We start from the raw sequence: 15,022 nt of genomic DNA, 5'->3' as shown, positions 1-15,022 counted from the left end.
AATAAATCCTTTCTCCCTTTTCAAATTGTTTTTGATCAGTGTTTATCACAGCAATAGAGAAGCTAACTAGGACATGCGTCATGCCTGGTCACACTACAGTTTTGCATGATGAAGTGGAAAGCATGAGGTTAGAAACCCTGAGTATAAATCCTAACCATAGTTTGGCTGTGTAGTTTGAGAGAAGTCACCTAACCTCTCTGAACCTTGTTTTATGCTTTTTTGAGATGAGGATAATAATAAGGTGTATGTGACAGAGTGGTTATGACGACCATCGAATAAAGAAGATGAAAATGTCGTAAACTGAAAATGCTAAACACATACTACTTTTTTTTCACAAATTGCTTGTTGCTCACCATTTTATAAATTCAAGTGTAATAAACATTAAATATTTAAAAGCAAAGCAGATTAGAAAATTTGAATTTAAATGTAATATAAACACAAAGCCTGAGAAGCATGGGATCTACATAACGCGTTTCTATTTTCCTCACCAACAAAGTGACTTTAGATTGGTGAAATGTGTTTTGGGATTGGTGGTATAGATAAGAGTTTTCCAGAATAGGATTTTCCAGGGAAGCTTGAATCCTTATCATGGTTGGGAAATTTTACAACCCAGTGTGCTCGTGGGGACTAAGAAAGAGGAAAGCATGGTGGGGGTGCAGGAAGGGGATGAGTGAGTTGAAGCCTAAAGACAGCTCTCACAGCAGCACCAGGCAGCACCTGTGACTTCCAGGACATTCCTTCAGCAGTGTGGGTGCAACCAATTTTTTTAGGCAGACAAGAGGGAGTGGGCAGGATGGCTTTCTAAAGAGAACAAGAGGGTGTAGCTCAGAGGGGCGCCAGGGCGGCAGAGCAGAAGAGAGGGCCAAAGTAGGCTGGGGCACAGGCTCCCTAATGAAGGGCATCCTGAGGGCAGAGAGATGAGGAGGGGGCAGATGGGCCAGGTAGCTATGTCCCAGGGTAGCAGAGGCCAGGTTCTAGAGCAGTGGGAGGGTCTACAAAGATGTGCAATTACTTCCTCCTGGGAACCCGTCCCATCACATCTGCCTCCAGATAGATTCAGCACCTGTCCTGTATGCTCACTGTGGAACTGAGCACTCTGATGTCTTTTCAGCCCATTCAACTGCTCAGTTTCACTAAATGCAGACTTTTATCCTTGCATGTTTCTGTGTTCATAGCACTTGGCATGTACCTGGCACATGCCTCACATAGCAGACTCTCACTAGATGTGTTCAGCTGAGTCCAGATTGGTTGGCTGGGATCTGAGAGCTCAGGAACTCGTGTAAATTATGTCACTTGCTGCTTCTCCTTCAGCTGTAGGAGGAAATTCTGTTTCTTCTAAAGAACCCATAGCCGGTTGGAGAGATGGCTCAGTGGTTAGAACACTGATTGTTCTTGCAGAAGACCGGGGTTCAAATCCCAGTACCCATATGGCAGCTAACAACTGTCTGTAACTCCAGTCCCAGGGGATCCAACAGCCTCTTCTGACCTCCTCAGGCATTGCACGACACGGGTGCACTTACCTATATGCAGGCAATACACGCATACACATAAAATAAAAATAATAAAAAAATTTAAAGAACCCATAGCCTTCTTCACATCTGCAGAATCCAGATTAGCTGCAAATGGTAATGACTGTCCTTTGTTTGCTTTGGGAAACAGCTCCTTTCCTCTGTTCACTCTGCTGATAAATTGATGTTGTAGATGAGCCACTGTGCTTTGGCAGAGTGACAACTGGGAACCCCCTGATCCATCTTTAACCCTCTGGCTGGACAGCAAATACTGTCTGCTCCATAATGCCCCGGTGTAGGTGTCTAGTGATCAGGGTTGCTTTTGCTTTTGTCAGTCCTCATTGGCTTTCTGACTTGAGGTAGATGATTTTACCACTGCCAGACTTAGTTGCCCTGAAAATGACCTGCAATATTCTCTTAACCTCTCTCACTTTTTTTGAGACAGGGTCTCCCTGTAGCCCCAGCTGGCCTGGAACTCGCTATGTAGACCAGGCTGGCCTTGGACTCACAGAGATCCACCTGCCTCTGCTTCCTGAGTGCTGGGACTAAAGGTGTGTGCCATGATGCCTGGCTTACTTCTCTCACTTTTTTATTTTAGTTTTCTTTGAGACAGGGTCTCACTAAGTGGTCCATAATGACCTTGAAATTGAGGTCTTCCTGCCTCAGACTCCCTGAAATCCCAGCACTAGGGAGAATTTCAGGCACATTCAAGTAGTAAAAGTGCTTTGAACTTGGGAGGGAGGATATTAAAGAAACTGAAAGTCACAGACATGCCTTTCGAGATGATAAGGCCAACTCATTCCTTCTGTTTCCCAAGGCATATCTCAAGTCCTGAGTCTGGGTGTGACTCTGTCCTGACCTGTCTGGAGCTCCCTCTAGCTCTCCTTTGGCAATAGAGGAGGGGCAGGAAACAGTTCTGTAGCTCAGGCCTGGTGCCACTCAGCAGCTCTGGTCTGCATTGTTTTCAGCAGTGGGTATGGCACCCAGGGTCTTAGCACGTGCTAGGCAAGCACTTTACTACTGAGTCATATCCCCAGGCGCTCTTTTTATTTTTTGAGACAGGGTTTTACTAAGTTACCCAGAATGACCTTGAACTCTCTGTAGCCCAGGCAGGTCTTGAACTTGTGGTTGTCAGCCTCTCAGTTGTGGAGATTACTGGCCTGTGGCACCGAGACCAGTTCAGGTCTGTCTTTGAGTTTGCTTCGTATCGGGCTCACCTTGCTTTTCAGCTTTGCAGTTGCAGATCTGAGTTCCCGGCAAAAGGTGGCACTTTTGATACAAAAGGTGAATGGCAAGCTCTTCTACAAGTACAAATTGTGAATTCAGACAGAAGCCCACCCACCTCTCAGAGCGCCCCCCTAAGTTTAGCTGAGCTGCCCAGGAGCTTCTGGTAGCTCTTCCCACCTCTCTGTGCTCCAGTTGTTTTGTTTTTACTCCTCAGCATGGCAGGCTTTGTTTGAAGGTTTTCATACCCTTCCAGTCTAGGCTCTTTGGGGAAAAGACGGGAGCCAGGACGAACTCAGGGAACCTTCATTGCCTTTGGCAGTCAGGAGTATAGAAAACCTGGCATTTTATTTGTTATTTTTTTATTTTATTATTATTTTGGGGGCGGGTCTTTTTGGGACAGGGTCTCCCTGTAGCTCCAGCTGTCCTGGAACTCACTATGTAGACCAAGCTGGCCTACAGAGATGCCCAGCAAGCATTTTTTTTTTTTTGGTCTTTTTGAAAAAACCTGGCATTTTAAAGAAAGGTGAGTTTGTTCTTGGCAGGGACAAAAGGGTCATGAGGATGTTTAGCCAGGGCTTTCCCACCTGGAATATTGAAATTCAGGTTTTTATTTACTGTAGCAAACATTAATTGTTTATTATTTGCACAGCCTGGTTCTGGCTGTTAGTATGGGGTATAAGACAAAGGTGAATAAAATCTAGCCCCTCAGCCTGTGTGGTGGCGCACACCTTTAATCCCAGCATCAGGAGGCAGAGGCAGGCAGATCTCTGTGAGTTCAAGACCATCCTGGTATTGGTATCGAGTTCCAGGCCAGCTGGGACTACAGGGAGAGGGTACCCTGTCTTAAAAAGATAATAATAACAGCTGTCTCCTCCTGCATGCCGAGCTCTCCAGAGCCTGGAAAGGCTGGGTCTGGCCTTCACTGCTCTCTGGCCCCCGTGTCTGCCCACTAGTGGAGGACCAGGTTCCCCGGAGCTGATAACTGCTGAGTAAGGAAGAGCTGATTGATAGGCTGATGAGAGCCCAGTGGATGAACTTGCACTGAGGGACATCTGGGGACACTAACTTGACTTAACACAAATGACAGAATGTATGGATTCCAGTGGGGGTTGGGGGCTGGGGGCTGTGGAGGGTGCCAGTGGGGACGGGAGCATAAAGATGATTAAGATTGATTTAAGATGTTCTGTATGAAATACATAAAAATTCAATAAATAATTTACAAAAAAGATAATTATTATTATTATTTTGCCGGGCATGGTGGCGTGCGCCTTTAATCCCAGCACCCTGGAGGCAGAGACAGGCAGATCTCCGTGAGTTCAAGGCCAGCCTGGCCTACATAGCGAGTTCCAGACCAGCTGGGGTTACAGAGAAACCCTGTCCCAAAAAAGACCAAAAAAAAAAAAAAATCTGGTCCGTCTTGGCAGGAAGACAAACACTCACAAAATGAGATATGGGGAAAGGCTGATGGGCAGCAATGCCTCTGTAGACAGAGAAGAGGGAGGTCCATAGTGACCTCCAGGAGCTTCCCTCTGTGGGGATGGGGGTGCATTCTCAGTACAGAGATGTGAGCCAGCAGCAAGGAATCCTGTTTCAGAGCCTGAGGTGTTAAAAGTTGGCTGTACACATGGAAATTGAAATGCAGAGGCTTAAACCTGCTTGCTACCTGCTTTCTTTCCAGTGGAAGAAGTCAAAAGGTAGAGTATCGCTCCAAAGCGTCTCTGGGAGCCCCACCATGTTATCAGGGTTCTAAATAGGAAGCAAGGGCAAGGGGTCCTTGCTATCCTCAAAGGTGTGTCCTCAGAATCCAAACATATTTTGCTGTCATTGGACAGCACTGTGGCTCCTCGCCATTTGTGCAAAAGGTGTTGGAGATGTGGTTTCATACACTTCTGACTTGGTCAGCAAAGGAGAAGGAGAGAATGTGGATCTTCAGGCAGCTAACAAATGTGCTACAAAGCTGGAGAGATGGGAGGTGGGGGTATAGTGATGGACCAGGCCTGAATTACAAGGTGGTCTGAAGTGGCTCTCCTGGCTGCTTCCAGGTCTTTCCCATCCTTTCTTTGTAAGCTCTGCTCATTGGTAAGGCAGACTGTTGGGCTATACCGCCTACTCTCCTTGGTTGCAGTCAGTCTGCTGCTCCTTCTGAGCCTCCTGTGGTGCTTTCAGGCCCCTCACTCGATGCAAACTACAACGTCGTGTTCGCTCACCTCTGGTCCCCTCAGTGCTCGCATTCAGTATCCCCGATTAATGACCCATCTACTTCTTAGACTATTGTGTCTTCCAGCTCATCGCAGCTTCTCGTTTCCCTAAGTTGGCCAGACATAGTGATACACACTAGTAATCCCAGCACCCAGGAAGCTGAGGCAAGGAGGGTCAAGAGTTTGAGTCCATCTGGGACTTAAAAATAAATCAATCCTCTCTATTCCCCTACTTTCCTCTTTAGATTTTATAGTCTGTAAGTTACCTTACTCTAAGATCCAGCCACTCCCTTCAACTTTTCTCACTGGGTCATATCTCAAAAAACTCCAAAGCTAGTTGAACCTATTCAGAATCTGCCCTTCGAGCTGTTGACAGCATCCACACAGCCTGGTAGCTGTGCTCAGTGTCTGAGAGTGGTCACAGGCTTTCCCATAGTTCCAAACTGACCTATTCGGTTGACTTTGCAAAATGATGTTGTCATCTATAAATGTGTTGGCCCCCATTCATAGTTATCATGGGATGTATGTGGCTGGCAGGCTATCGACTGGACACACACACCTACATATTTTTTGCTGGTTTGTGCAAACTGCTCTTAAGCACATGCAAGGAGGTTTCATTTTAAAAATAGTGAGTGGGCTTTTCAGTTTCTCTTTTATTGTGAATCCTCCCCCCATTTCTCTGCCAAAATCTTCCATCCTTTTACCCTTAAAAAGTTTTATTATAAAATGTATAGCAAAATAGAAAGTAGTTACCAAGAGCAATAATATTATCTCATTCAGCATATCCAACAAATTAGTGTCCAGTCATGTCCAATTATTTCCAGTGCACTACGGTCAATGAATCAAAAAGGAATCCCAACTCTCACAGTCACCACCCAAAAGGGACAACACTTAACTGAACTCTTACGGAATGCAGAAATGGATTCCTTCTAGTTAAATATCACCCTTAAAAAAAATCTTATGCTATGACTTGAACCAAGGGCCAGTGTTCTACCACGGAGCTATATCTCCAGCCCATTTTGTACCTCTTGTGTCTTTTTAAAAAATATTTTATTTTTATTTTATGTGTATGAGTGTATTGCCTGCATGTATGTGAGTGCACCCGTGTCATGCAATGCCGCAGAGGTCAGAAGAGAGCTTCGGATTCCCCTGGAACTGGAATTAAGGACGGTTCATAGCCACCATGCAGGTGCTGGGAATCGAACCCAGGTCTTCTGCAAGAGCAGTCAGTGCTCTTAACCACTGAGCCATCTCTCCATCCCCCTCTTGTGTCTTTTTTAGATTACTTAGCATATTTATGATAGTATGAAATCATTTATTGTTGCTACCAGTATCTGGTCATTTGTGAATATTATTCTATTTGGTATTCATTCATATTTTTTCACAAATACAGTAATTTTGTTATATATTAGATATAATATATCATACAGACTTTATATAATGTTTTTGTCCTTTAAACAGTATTGAATTTTTGCTAGCAAAAAGTAAATTAATAGCTATGGTGCAGGCCTGTAATCCCAGCTACTTAGGAGACTGAGGCAGGTGGATCACAAGTTCAAAGCCTGGCTAGGGTGGGGCAGGGGTTGTGAGATGACTCAGTGGGTAAGAGCACTTGCCCTCAAGCCTGATGACCTGAGCTCTATCCCTAGGACCCACATGGTGGAAGGAGAGAACCGACTCCCACAGGTTATCTTCTGAGCTCTACATATGTGCTGTGGCACACACACACACACACACACACACACACACACTCACACTAAAAAGAATTTTTTTAAAGGCTGTCTGTACTACAGAGTGAGTTCAAGACCAGTCTGGGCAACTTAGAGGAGGGAGCTGGCCCTGTGTGTGCAGCGTTCTGCTGCGGGGATATCTTTTCATGGTTGATTTTTGTTTTGTTGGGTTTTTGTACTTTTTAACTTTATTTACTATTACTGTGTATCTGAAGAGAGAGACAGAGAGGAGAGAGAGAGAGAGAGGAGAGAGAGAGAGAGGAGAGAGAAGAGATAAAGGAGGGAGGGAAAGAGGGATAGAAGGAAGGAAGAATAGACTTCTCATCCTATTTAGAGCTGAGTGTTGTTTAAGGATCAGTACGTGTCAGTTTGAGCCTGTGTCTGGGGTCTCAGGTGTGCCCTCAAGGTGCTTTCAGAGGCGTCTTTCCTCAGGCCAGGTGGGAACACATGGCCTCCCCAGCACTGTGAATGTCGGCTCCCTCCCTTCATTCCTCACAGCACCTGTTTTTTCCAAGGTCTCCCAGAATGTGCCCTGAACTTGGACAGCTTAGAATTTGGCCTAAGCTGAGGTTGACCCTTGATTTGGGGGACTTCTTTGTGACTCCTTCCTCCATGGGACACCGTCCCACAAATTCCTGTTGCTAACCCTCTGTTTTTGGTGCCCAGCTAGCTGTTGCTACCTGCTTGGGCTTGGCCTCCCTTTGCTGTGGTGTGGAAAAGTCCCCAGGCAAAGGTCAGCATGAGTGTGGAGCTTCCGCACCCTTCTTTCCTCATGGAAACTGCCCTCTGCCACCTGTTGTTGTTAGTCCTGTGCTGGAAATGGAACTTCATATATTTTGTCAGCTTCAGTGTTAGTTCTGTCACAGTGGATCCAGAAGTTGGCCAAGTATGTCCTGGGTCTCACCATGGCTAGATGTGGTTTTGCTTTTAAGTTAGAAGCAGGTCACCAGAACATGAAACATACTCTCAAACATTTGGAAGTTTAACATGCCTAGATAAACAACACACGATTTAAAAAGGAAATGATAACAGAATGATAAAATATGTAGAATTGAACCATAAGGGAGCTATAAGCTCTGCAAAGTTTTTGGTATATGATGAGTGCAGTGTTAAGGGGGAAAGGTCATTCTTAAATGATCAAAGGAAGGTTGAAAATTAATAAGCTGATTTTAAAAAACAGATATAAATAAATCCAAAAATAAACATAAAAATAAATCCAAAGATCTGATGCTATTAACTTTTTTTTGCTTTGAATTTTTTTTAAAGGCTATAATCTGTGCCTGGTGGTGCAGGCTTGTAATCCTAGTTACTTGAGAGGCTGAGGCAAGGTGCTCACAAGTTCAAGGTCTGCCTTAGCTATAGAATGATTTCAAGGCCAGCCTGGGCAACTTAGTAAGACTCCCATCTCAAAACAAAGAGTGAAAAAAAAAAAAGGCTGAGGATGCAGCTCAGTGATTGGATGCTTGCTTAGCATGTGCTAGGAAGGCCCCAGGTCCAACCCCCAGTCACACACACACACACATACACACACACAAATACAAATAAATAATACTATAGTTAAAGGGACTGGCAATTTTAAAAATTTTTATTTATGTGTATGTGTGTACCTGCTTGTCTATATGTGTACCATGTGTGTGCAGTTGCCCCCTGAGGCCAAAAGAGCACATCAGGTCCTATGGAACTGGAGTTACAAATAGTTGTAAGTCACCTGGCATGGGTGTTGAGAACTAAACAAGGTCTTTTGCAAGAGTATCAGGTCCTCTTAATCACAGATTCGTCTCTCCAGCCCCAACCTCCAATCCACAATTGTTTTGAGACAGGATCTCACTATGTAGTCCAAATTTTTATTCTTAAAAAAATTGAGGCAGGTGCTCGCTTTGGCAGCGCATATACTAAAATTGGAACGATACAGAGAAGATTAGCTGGCCCCTGCGCAAGGGTGACATGCAAATTCATGAAGTGTTCCATATTTTTAAAAAAATAGAGGAGGGGCTGGAGAGATGGCCTGGTGGCTAAGATCACTGGCTGCTTTAGCAAAGGACCCAGATTCAGTTCCCAGCACCCACATGATGGCTAACAACTGTTTGTAACTCCAGTTCCAGGAGATTGTATGCCTTCTGACTGCAGGGGGCATTGTACAATACAAGTGCACTTACGTACATGCAGGCATTACACTCATATACATAAAATAAGAAATAATAAAATAATTTCTTAAAGTTAATGAGCCAAGGCTGGTGGTGAATGTCTTTAATCCCAGTATTTAGGAGGTAGAGGCAGGCAGATCTCTGTGAGTTGGCCAACCTGGACTACCTAGAGCATTCCAGGCCAGCTGGGGCTACATAGTGAGACCTTGTCTCAAAAAACAGACAAACCCCCCAAAATTAATGAAGTGAAAAACTCTGAAGCTGGGTGTGGTGGCACATGACTGTAACCCTAGCACTGAGAAGGCTGAGGTAGGAGGGTCACAATTTCGAGGCCGTTTGTGCTACAGAGTGAGACCTTGTCTCAGAACAAAATAGGAAACTCTGATAAATTAAAGAAAAGGAGGCAAGGAGACAAATTATTATTATCAATGAGAAAGAGGTTATAATTCTAGATCCAACAGAGATTAAGCTGTAAGATAATATGGTAATAATTTTGAAAACTTAGACAAAATGGGCTTTTGTTGTTGTTTTTGTTTGTTTGTTTATTGTGACAGAGTCTCCTTGTAGCCCAAACTGGCCTGGAACTCACAGAGATCTGCTTGCCTCTGCCTCCCAAGTGTTGGGATTAAGGGTGTGCATCACCAGGCCTGGCCAAACAGGCATATTTCTTAATTTCTATATTTTTAGATTTTTTAAACTATATATTTTGTTGACAGTGCCAGTGATGCCTAAGTGTGTTTATATTTATGGCAAGTATGCTCTACACTGAGCTATATTCTGAAGCATTCTTTTTTTTTCTTTTAAACACAGAAACAAGACAAGGATGTTTACTGCACCATTTCTGTTCAATACATACTGGCAGTTTGGGTTTGTTCAGTAAGACAAGAAAAACCAAGTCATACATTTGGGATAAGAGAAGGAAACCTGTCCTTGTGGGGGATGTTTTTGGTTTTTGTTTTGTTTTTTACACTTATTTTGTGTGTGGTGGGGGGTGTGCACATGCCAAGGTCAGTGTATAGTCAGAGGCAATTTATAGGAGTCAGTTTTCTCCTTCCAGTTCGTGGGTTCTGAGATCAAACTCAGGTCATCAGACTTGGCAGCAAGCGCCTCTACCCACTGAGGTATCTTGCCAGCCAATGCTTCTTTACGTGTGTGTGTGTGTGTGTGTGTGTGTGTGTGTGTGTGAAATAATTTGCAAGTTACTAGAAATACCTATAACAAGGCTAGGGAGATAGCTCAGTGGATTAAGTGTTTGCCACAAAAGCATGAGGACTGGAGTTCAAGCCCCAGCACCCATATAAAAGCCTGGCAGGCATGATAATCCCAGCACTTGGGAGGCAAAGACAGGAGATCCCAGGCGTGAGCTAGACAGCAGAAATTGACAAGCTCTGGGTTAAGGGAGAGATCTTACCTCATTAAATAAAAGGTCAAGGGCTGGAGAGATGGCTCAGCGGTTAAGAGCACTGACTGCTCTTGCAGAGGATCCGGGTTCGATTCCCAGCACCCACATGGCCGCTGTGAACCGTCTTTAACTCCAGTTCCAGGGGAATCCGAAGCTCTCTTCTGACCTCCGCGGCATTGCACAACACGGGTGCACTCATATATATGCAGGCAATACACTCATACACATAAAATAATAAAAAGAATAAAATATGATGTTGGGAAGACACCCAACATCGATTACAGGCCTCCACATGCATGCACACATTTGTACACACATCTGCATGCACACGTACCCACATACATTGTGAACACATATGTACACTACACATATGTGTAAAAAATAAGTAAATAAAAATTTTAATTAACTAATTAAAAATTAATCCCAGGGGGTGCTGGAGAGCTGGCTCAGTGGTTAAGAGCACCGAGGACCTGGGTTTGGTTCCCAACACCCATTGGTGGTTAACAACCATCTATAACTCCAATTCCAGGGGCTCTGCCACCCTCTTCTGTCCTCTGGGATTGTATACATATGGTGCACTTACATACATGCACGCAAAATACTCATATACATTATATAAAATTAAGTAACTTTTTAAAAAACCCTGTAGCAGTTAACAAGGAGTTAGATATGTAAGACCAGGTGTATCAGAATCAACTGCATTTCTGTTTACCATGAACAAACAACAAAAAAAGTACTGTAAAATATGTATCATTTTCAAGAGTACTTTTTAAAAACGTACCTAATTATAAATCCAGCAAAAGGTGAACTTGGCTTAAGCGAGAAGAGTAATTGAACTTTATTAAATGTCTTTAAGGAATACCCAAGATATATGGGGAAAAGTGTTTTGTGCAGTAAGAGTTGAGTAACATTTCTTCTACAAATTGACCTGTTGATGAAGGTGAATTCCAATCAAGAGTCTCATAGTTTTATTAAGAACAGATGAGGCTGATTCTAAAATGCACATGGAAGGTCAAAAATCGAATAATATTTAAGATACATCTTCCTGAATAGGAAGATGAGAAATCTCACTCTATGAGAAAACATTGTAAGAGTGATCTGGGATCTGGGGATGGATAGTTCGACCAGTACAGAAGGAGCTGAAGCTCTAGAAGACGCTCGACCATGTGCAGAGGACACTCCTTTTCTAGGCAGAGGTGGGAAAGTATGTGCATCTCAGTAAGCTAACCTGGGACAACTGCTATTCATGGAATAAGGTGGTTAAATTCCCACCTTAGCTCATGCACAAGAATGAATACATTCCCACCTCCCTACCCACCCCAATTTCATGTCCTTTAAAGATCTATATATAAAATCACCAAGTCCAATTTGTGTTGCTATCTGCTCCTGGGTGTGGGGCTGTCCCCTGGAGTGTGGTTGACATACTAGGGGCTACACCCTTAAACTGACTCTCTCCTCTCCCAGCAGCCACGAGGTGTCTATAGCTCCTCAGCTAGGGGTGGGGTCTTGTGAACCCCTTCTCTTTTTTAAAAGCATAAAAGAAGATTAAAAATCAAGCCTTTTCAAAAGATGAAAGAAGATATTTGCTATAATGTAACTAACAAAGATTAGAGAAGGTTTCAACACACTTTAGCTAGTGATTTGCATCCTACTTGATGGTCACTTTATATCAATGGCAAACTAAAATGTTCTATTTTGAAAGAATTATAGACTCACAGGTATAGGGAGATACCATGTATTATTTACTTATTTATTTATTGCTCTTTTTTTTGAGATAAGGTCTCACTGTATAGACCTGGCTGGCCTGGAACTCACTGTGTAGGCCAGGATGACCTTAAACTCATATAGATCTGCCTGTCTCTGCCTCCTGAAATGCTGTGATTAAAGAGGTATGCTGTCACACCTGGTACTTTTTAATTAATTTTATGTGTTTGAGTGTTTTGCCTGCATGTGTTTAAGTGCACCACATGAGTACAGTGCCCATGGAGGCCAGAAGAACATGCTGGATCCCCTGGAATTGGAGCTACTGATGGTTGTTAGCTGCTGTGTGGGTGTTGAGTTATCTCTCTAGCCCCTCTTTTGTATAATTTTTTTAAAAGATTTATTTCTTAAATTTTACTTATGTATGGGTATGGAAGTCTGGGGAAGCCAGAAAAGAGAGTCGGATCCACTGGAGCTGTAATTAAAAGTGGTTCTGAGGCTACTTGATAGGGGTCCTCTGCAAGAGCACTATGTCCCTTTATCCTTTTCTGTTTACAATATAATTGTAATTGAAATGGAAGATTTACTTTATGAATATTTATAATTATATCAGATAGTGTTACAATTTTTGTTTCAAACATCAAACACAATTTAGGAAACTTAAGAGAAGAAAACCTGTTGCATCTGCCCATTTTTTTCTCTCGGTGTCCTCTTTCTGAGGGATGCTTCCTGTTCAGAAGACTTCTGGTCATCCTGGGCACCTCTGCTGGAAAGACTAGTTTTCTTTCTTAGGCAGAATCCTTTCATTTTCTCTCAATCCTAGAGGATGTTGCACCGTACAGGACTTCTTTGAGCCCTGGGGAAAGTCTGTATTGCTTTTGGTTGCTTGTGACAAGCCCACTATGCTGCATATTGCCCCCTCAGAGGTTGTGTTTTCTCCAGCTGTTCTAGAGTTTTCTCTTGCTCTGTAGTTTGCAGAAGCATAGTCATGATGTGTCTGGGTTCTGTCTATACTGTCTGGTTTGTGTACATTTTTTTCATTGCTTTTATTTAGTATGTTTTTATTTTTTATTGGGCTTGTTGTTTGCTTTGAGACAGGGTCTTACTAGACTAGAACTCACTATGTAGACCAGGTTAGCCTCAAACTCACAGAGATCTACCTGTCTCTGTCTCTCTAGTGCTGAGATTAAAGTTGTGTGCCTCATTTTTGTTTAAAAAATATTTATTTTTATTTTATGTATATGAGAGTTTGCCTTTATATCATATGTGTGCCTGGTGCTGGTAGAGGCCAGAAGAGGCATCATATATACTCTTAAGTGGAGTTGCAGACAATTTTGAGCTGCATGTGGGTGCTGGGAACTGAACCTGGGTCTTCTGCCAGAAAGCAAGTACTTTTAGCTCCTGAACCATTTTTCTAGCCTTCACATATCCTTTTTAAAAATGTTTTTGATTTAGTTATTTTTATTTTATGTATATGAGTGTTTTGCCTGCATGTATGTAAGGGCAACACATGTGTGCAATGACCACAAAGGCCAAAATAGGGTGTCAGACCCAGAAACTGGAGTTACAAATGGTTATTAGCTGCCATGTGGGTGCTGGGAACTGACCCTAGGTCCTCTGCAAGAGCACCCAGTGTTCTTAACTGCTGAGCATCTCTCCAGCCCCTTACATACCTTTTTGACCTAGGTTTTTTTCAGTCTGTTCTTTCTCTCATGCAGATTGTATAATTCCTATTGTTTTACCTTCTAGTCACTAATTCTTTTCTCTCATCCCTCCATTCTCTGAGTTTATCTGCTGAGCTTTTTATTTCAGTTATTGTGTTTTTCAGTTTTAAATTTTCTGGTTTTGAAAGTTTTCTTTCTTAGAAATCTTCCCTGAGGCTTTGTATGCCTTTGGTAAGTGTTCCTATTTTTCATTTGTTTTAAGGGTGTTTGTAATTGTTCACTGAAGCATTTTATCAAAATGTTTGTAGGTAGTTGTGACATCTGGGTTATCTTGATGTTGGAAGGACTTGTCTTTTTTTTATTTTGTCTGAAATTTTCTGGGTTCTGGGTTTAATGAATTTCATTGGTAACCTGGATATTTTCTTCTTATGTTATGTGACTGGGTTTTGTAGAGGCCTTTAAATCCAGTTGGCTTTCTCTGACATTGCTTTGGAAGGGGAAGAGGGTGACAGCCCAAGTCCAGCCTCATCAGGTGATGGAGGCTCCTTGTTACTACTTAGGTCTTGCTCAAGCTTTCCACTGACATACCTGTGTGGGGGGCCATTGCCACTGGGAAAATGCTGACTCTTCTCTTGACTGACTTTCTCTGACCTTCCCAACAGGGTGCAGGAAGGAGGGCCTTATTCTGGGTGGGCAGACATGGATGTCTAAGCTTCCCAAGTAGTCTTCACTGATGCCCAGGCTGGGTGTGGCTTCATTACTTCCGGGTGGGGGGATCAATCATCTGTCTACCGACTTAGTCTTCCGTGATAGCAGAGTAGGGTGTTGCCAGTGACTCTTCTGGGAGGCTACTCTGCTTTGGTTGTGTGGAAAAGAGTTGCTTCAGCCAGAACAGAGGTGCTATCCTCTGAAAGTTTTCTGTCTTGCCAGGCTATGCCCTTTCTGGTCCTTTGACTGGAGGAAATAGGCTTTAGTAGGGACAGGAGTTGGATTTGTTTATGTCTGTTAGCATTCCTGGGTTGCCAGCCTCTTTGGTTCTAAGTCTGGAAGACACACAAACACCAGGGAACCCATCACCATGTAAATTGTGTGCTAGGGTCTCTAGCCAATCGCCATCTTTTTGCCCTTTCTGAGTCATCCTAAGATGTTTCATATGCAGCACAGACCTTTCAGTTGTGCTTAGCACATAGACTAGGGAAGAACATGTTGATTCCATCACAGGGTAGACGTTCTCAAAATGGTTTTACATTTTAATTTAATTTAATTATTTTTATTTTGTACGTATGAGTGTTTTGCTTGCATGTATGTAAGTGCAACATGTATGTGCAACAGACCATGTGGGTGCTGGGAACCAAACCTTTATCCTCTGTGAGAACAGCCAGTGTTCTTAACCACTGAGTCATTTCTCCAGCCCTGGTTTCACATTTTTACATTTCCAAATGGTTGGG

The 15,022-nt window shown here is 43.2% G+C and overlaps 1 non-coding gene across 1 annotated transcript; it reads left to right on the top strand.

Annotated features, from left to right (window-relative positions):
• The first annotated feature begins 8,531 nt into the window (after positions 1–8,531).
• LOC115068089 lies at positions 8,532–8,637 on the top strand. Its single transcript, XR_003847470.1, has one exon. It is a non-coding gene; the product is annotated as a U6 spliceosomal RNA (small nuclear RNA).
• Positions 8,638–15,022: the final 6,385 nt, after the last annotated feature.

The sequence above is a fragment of the Nannospalax galili genome, unplaced genomic scaffold (assembly GCF_000622305.1).
Source record: "Nannospalax galili isolate Female #2095 unplaced genomic scaffold, S.galili_v1.0 scaffold591, whole genome shotgun sequence".
Lineage (NCBI taxonomy): Eukaryota > Metazoa > Chordata > Mammalia > Rodentia > Spalacidae > Nannospalax > Nannospalax galili.
The sequence above is the reverse complement of the archived record's forward strand: the minus strand, read 5'-3'. Positions and strand labels throughout refer to the sequence as shown.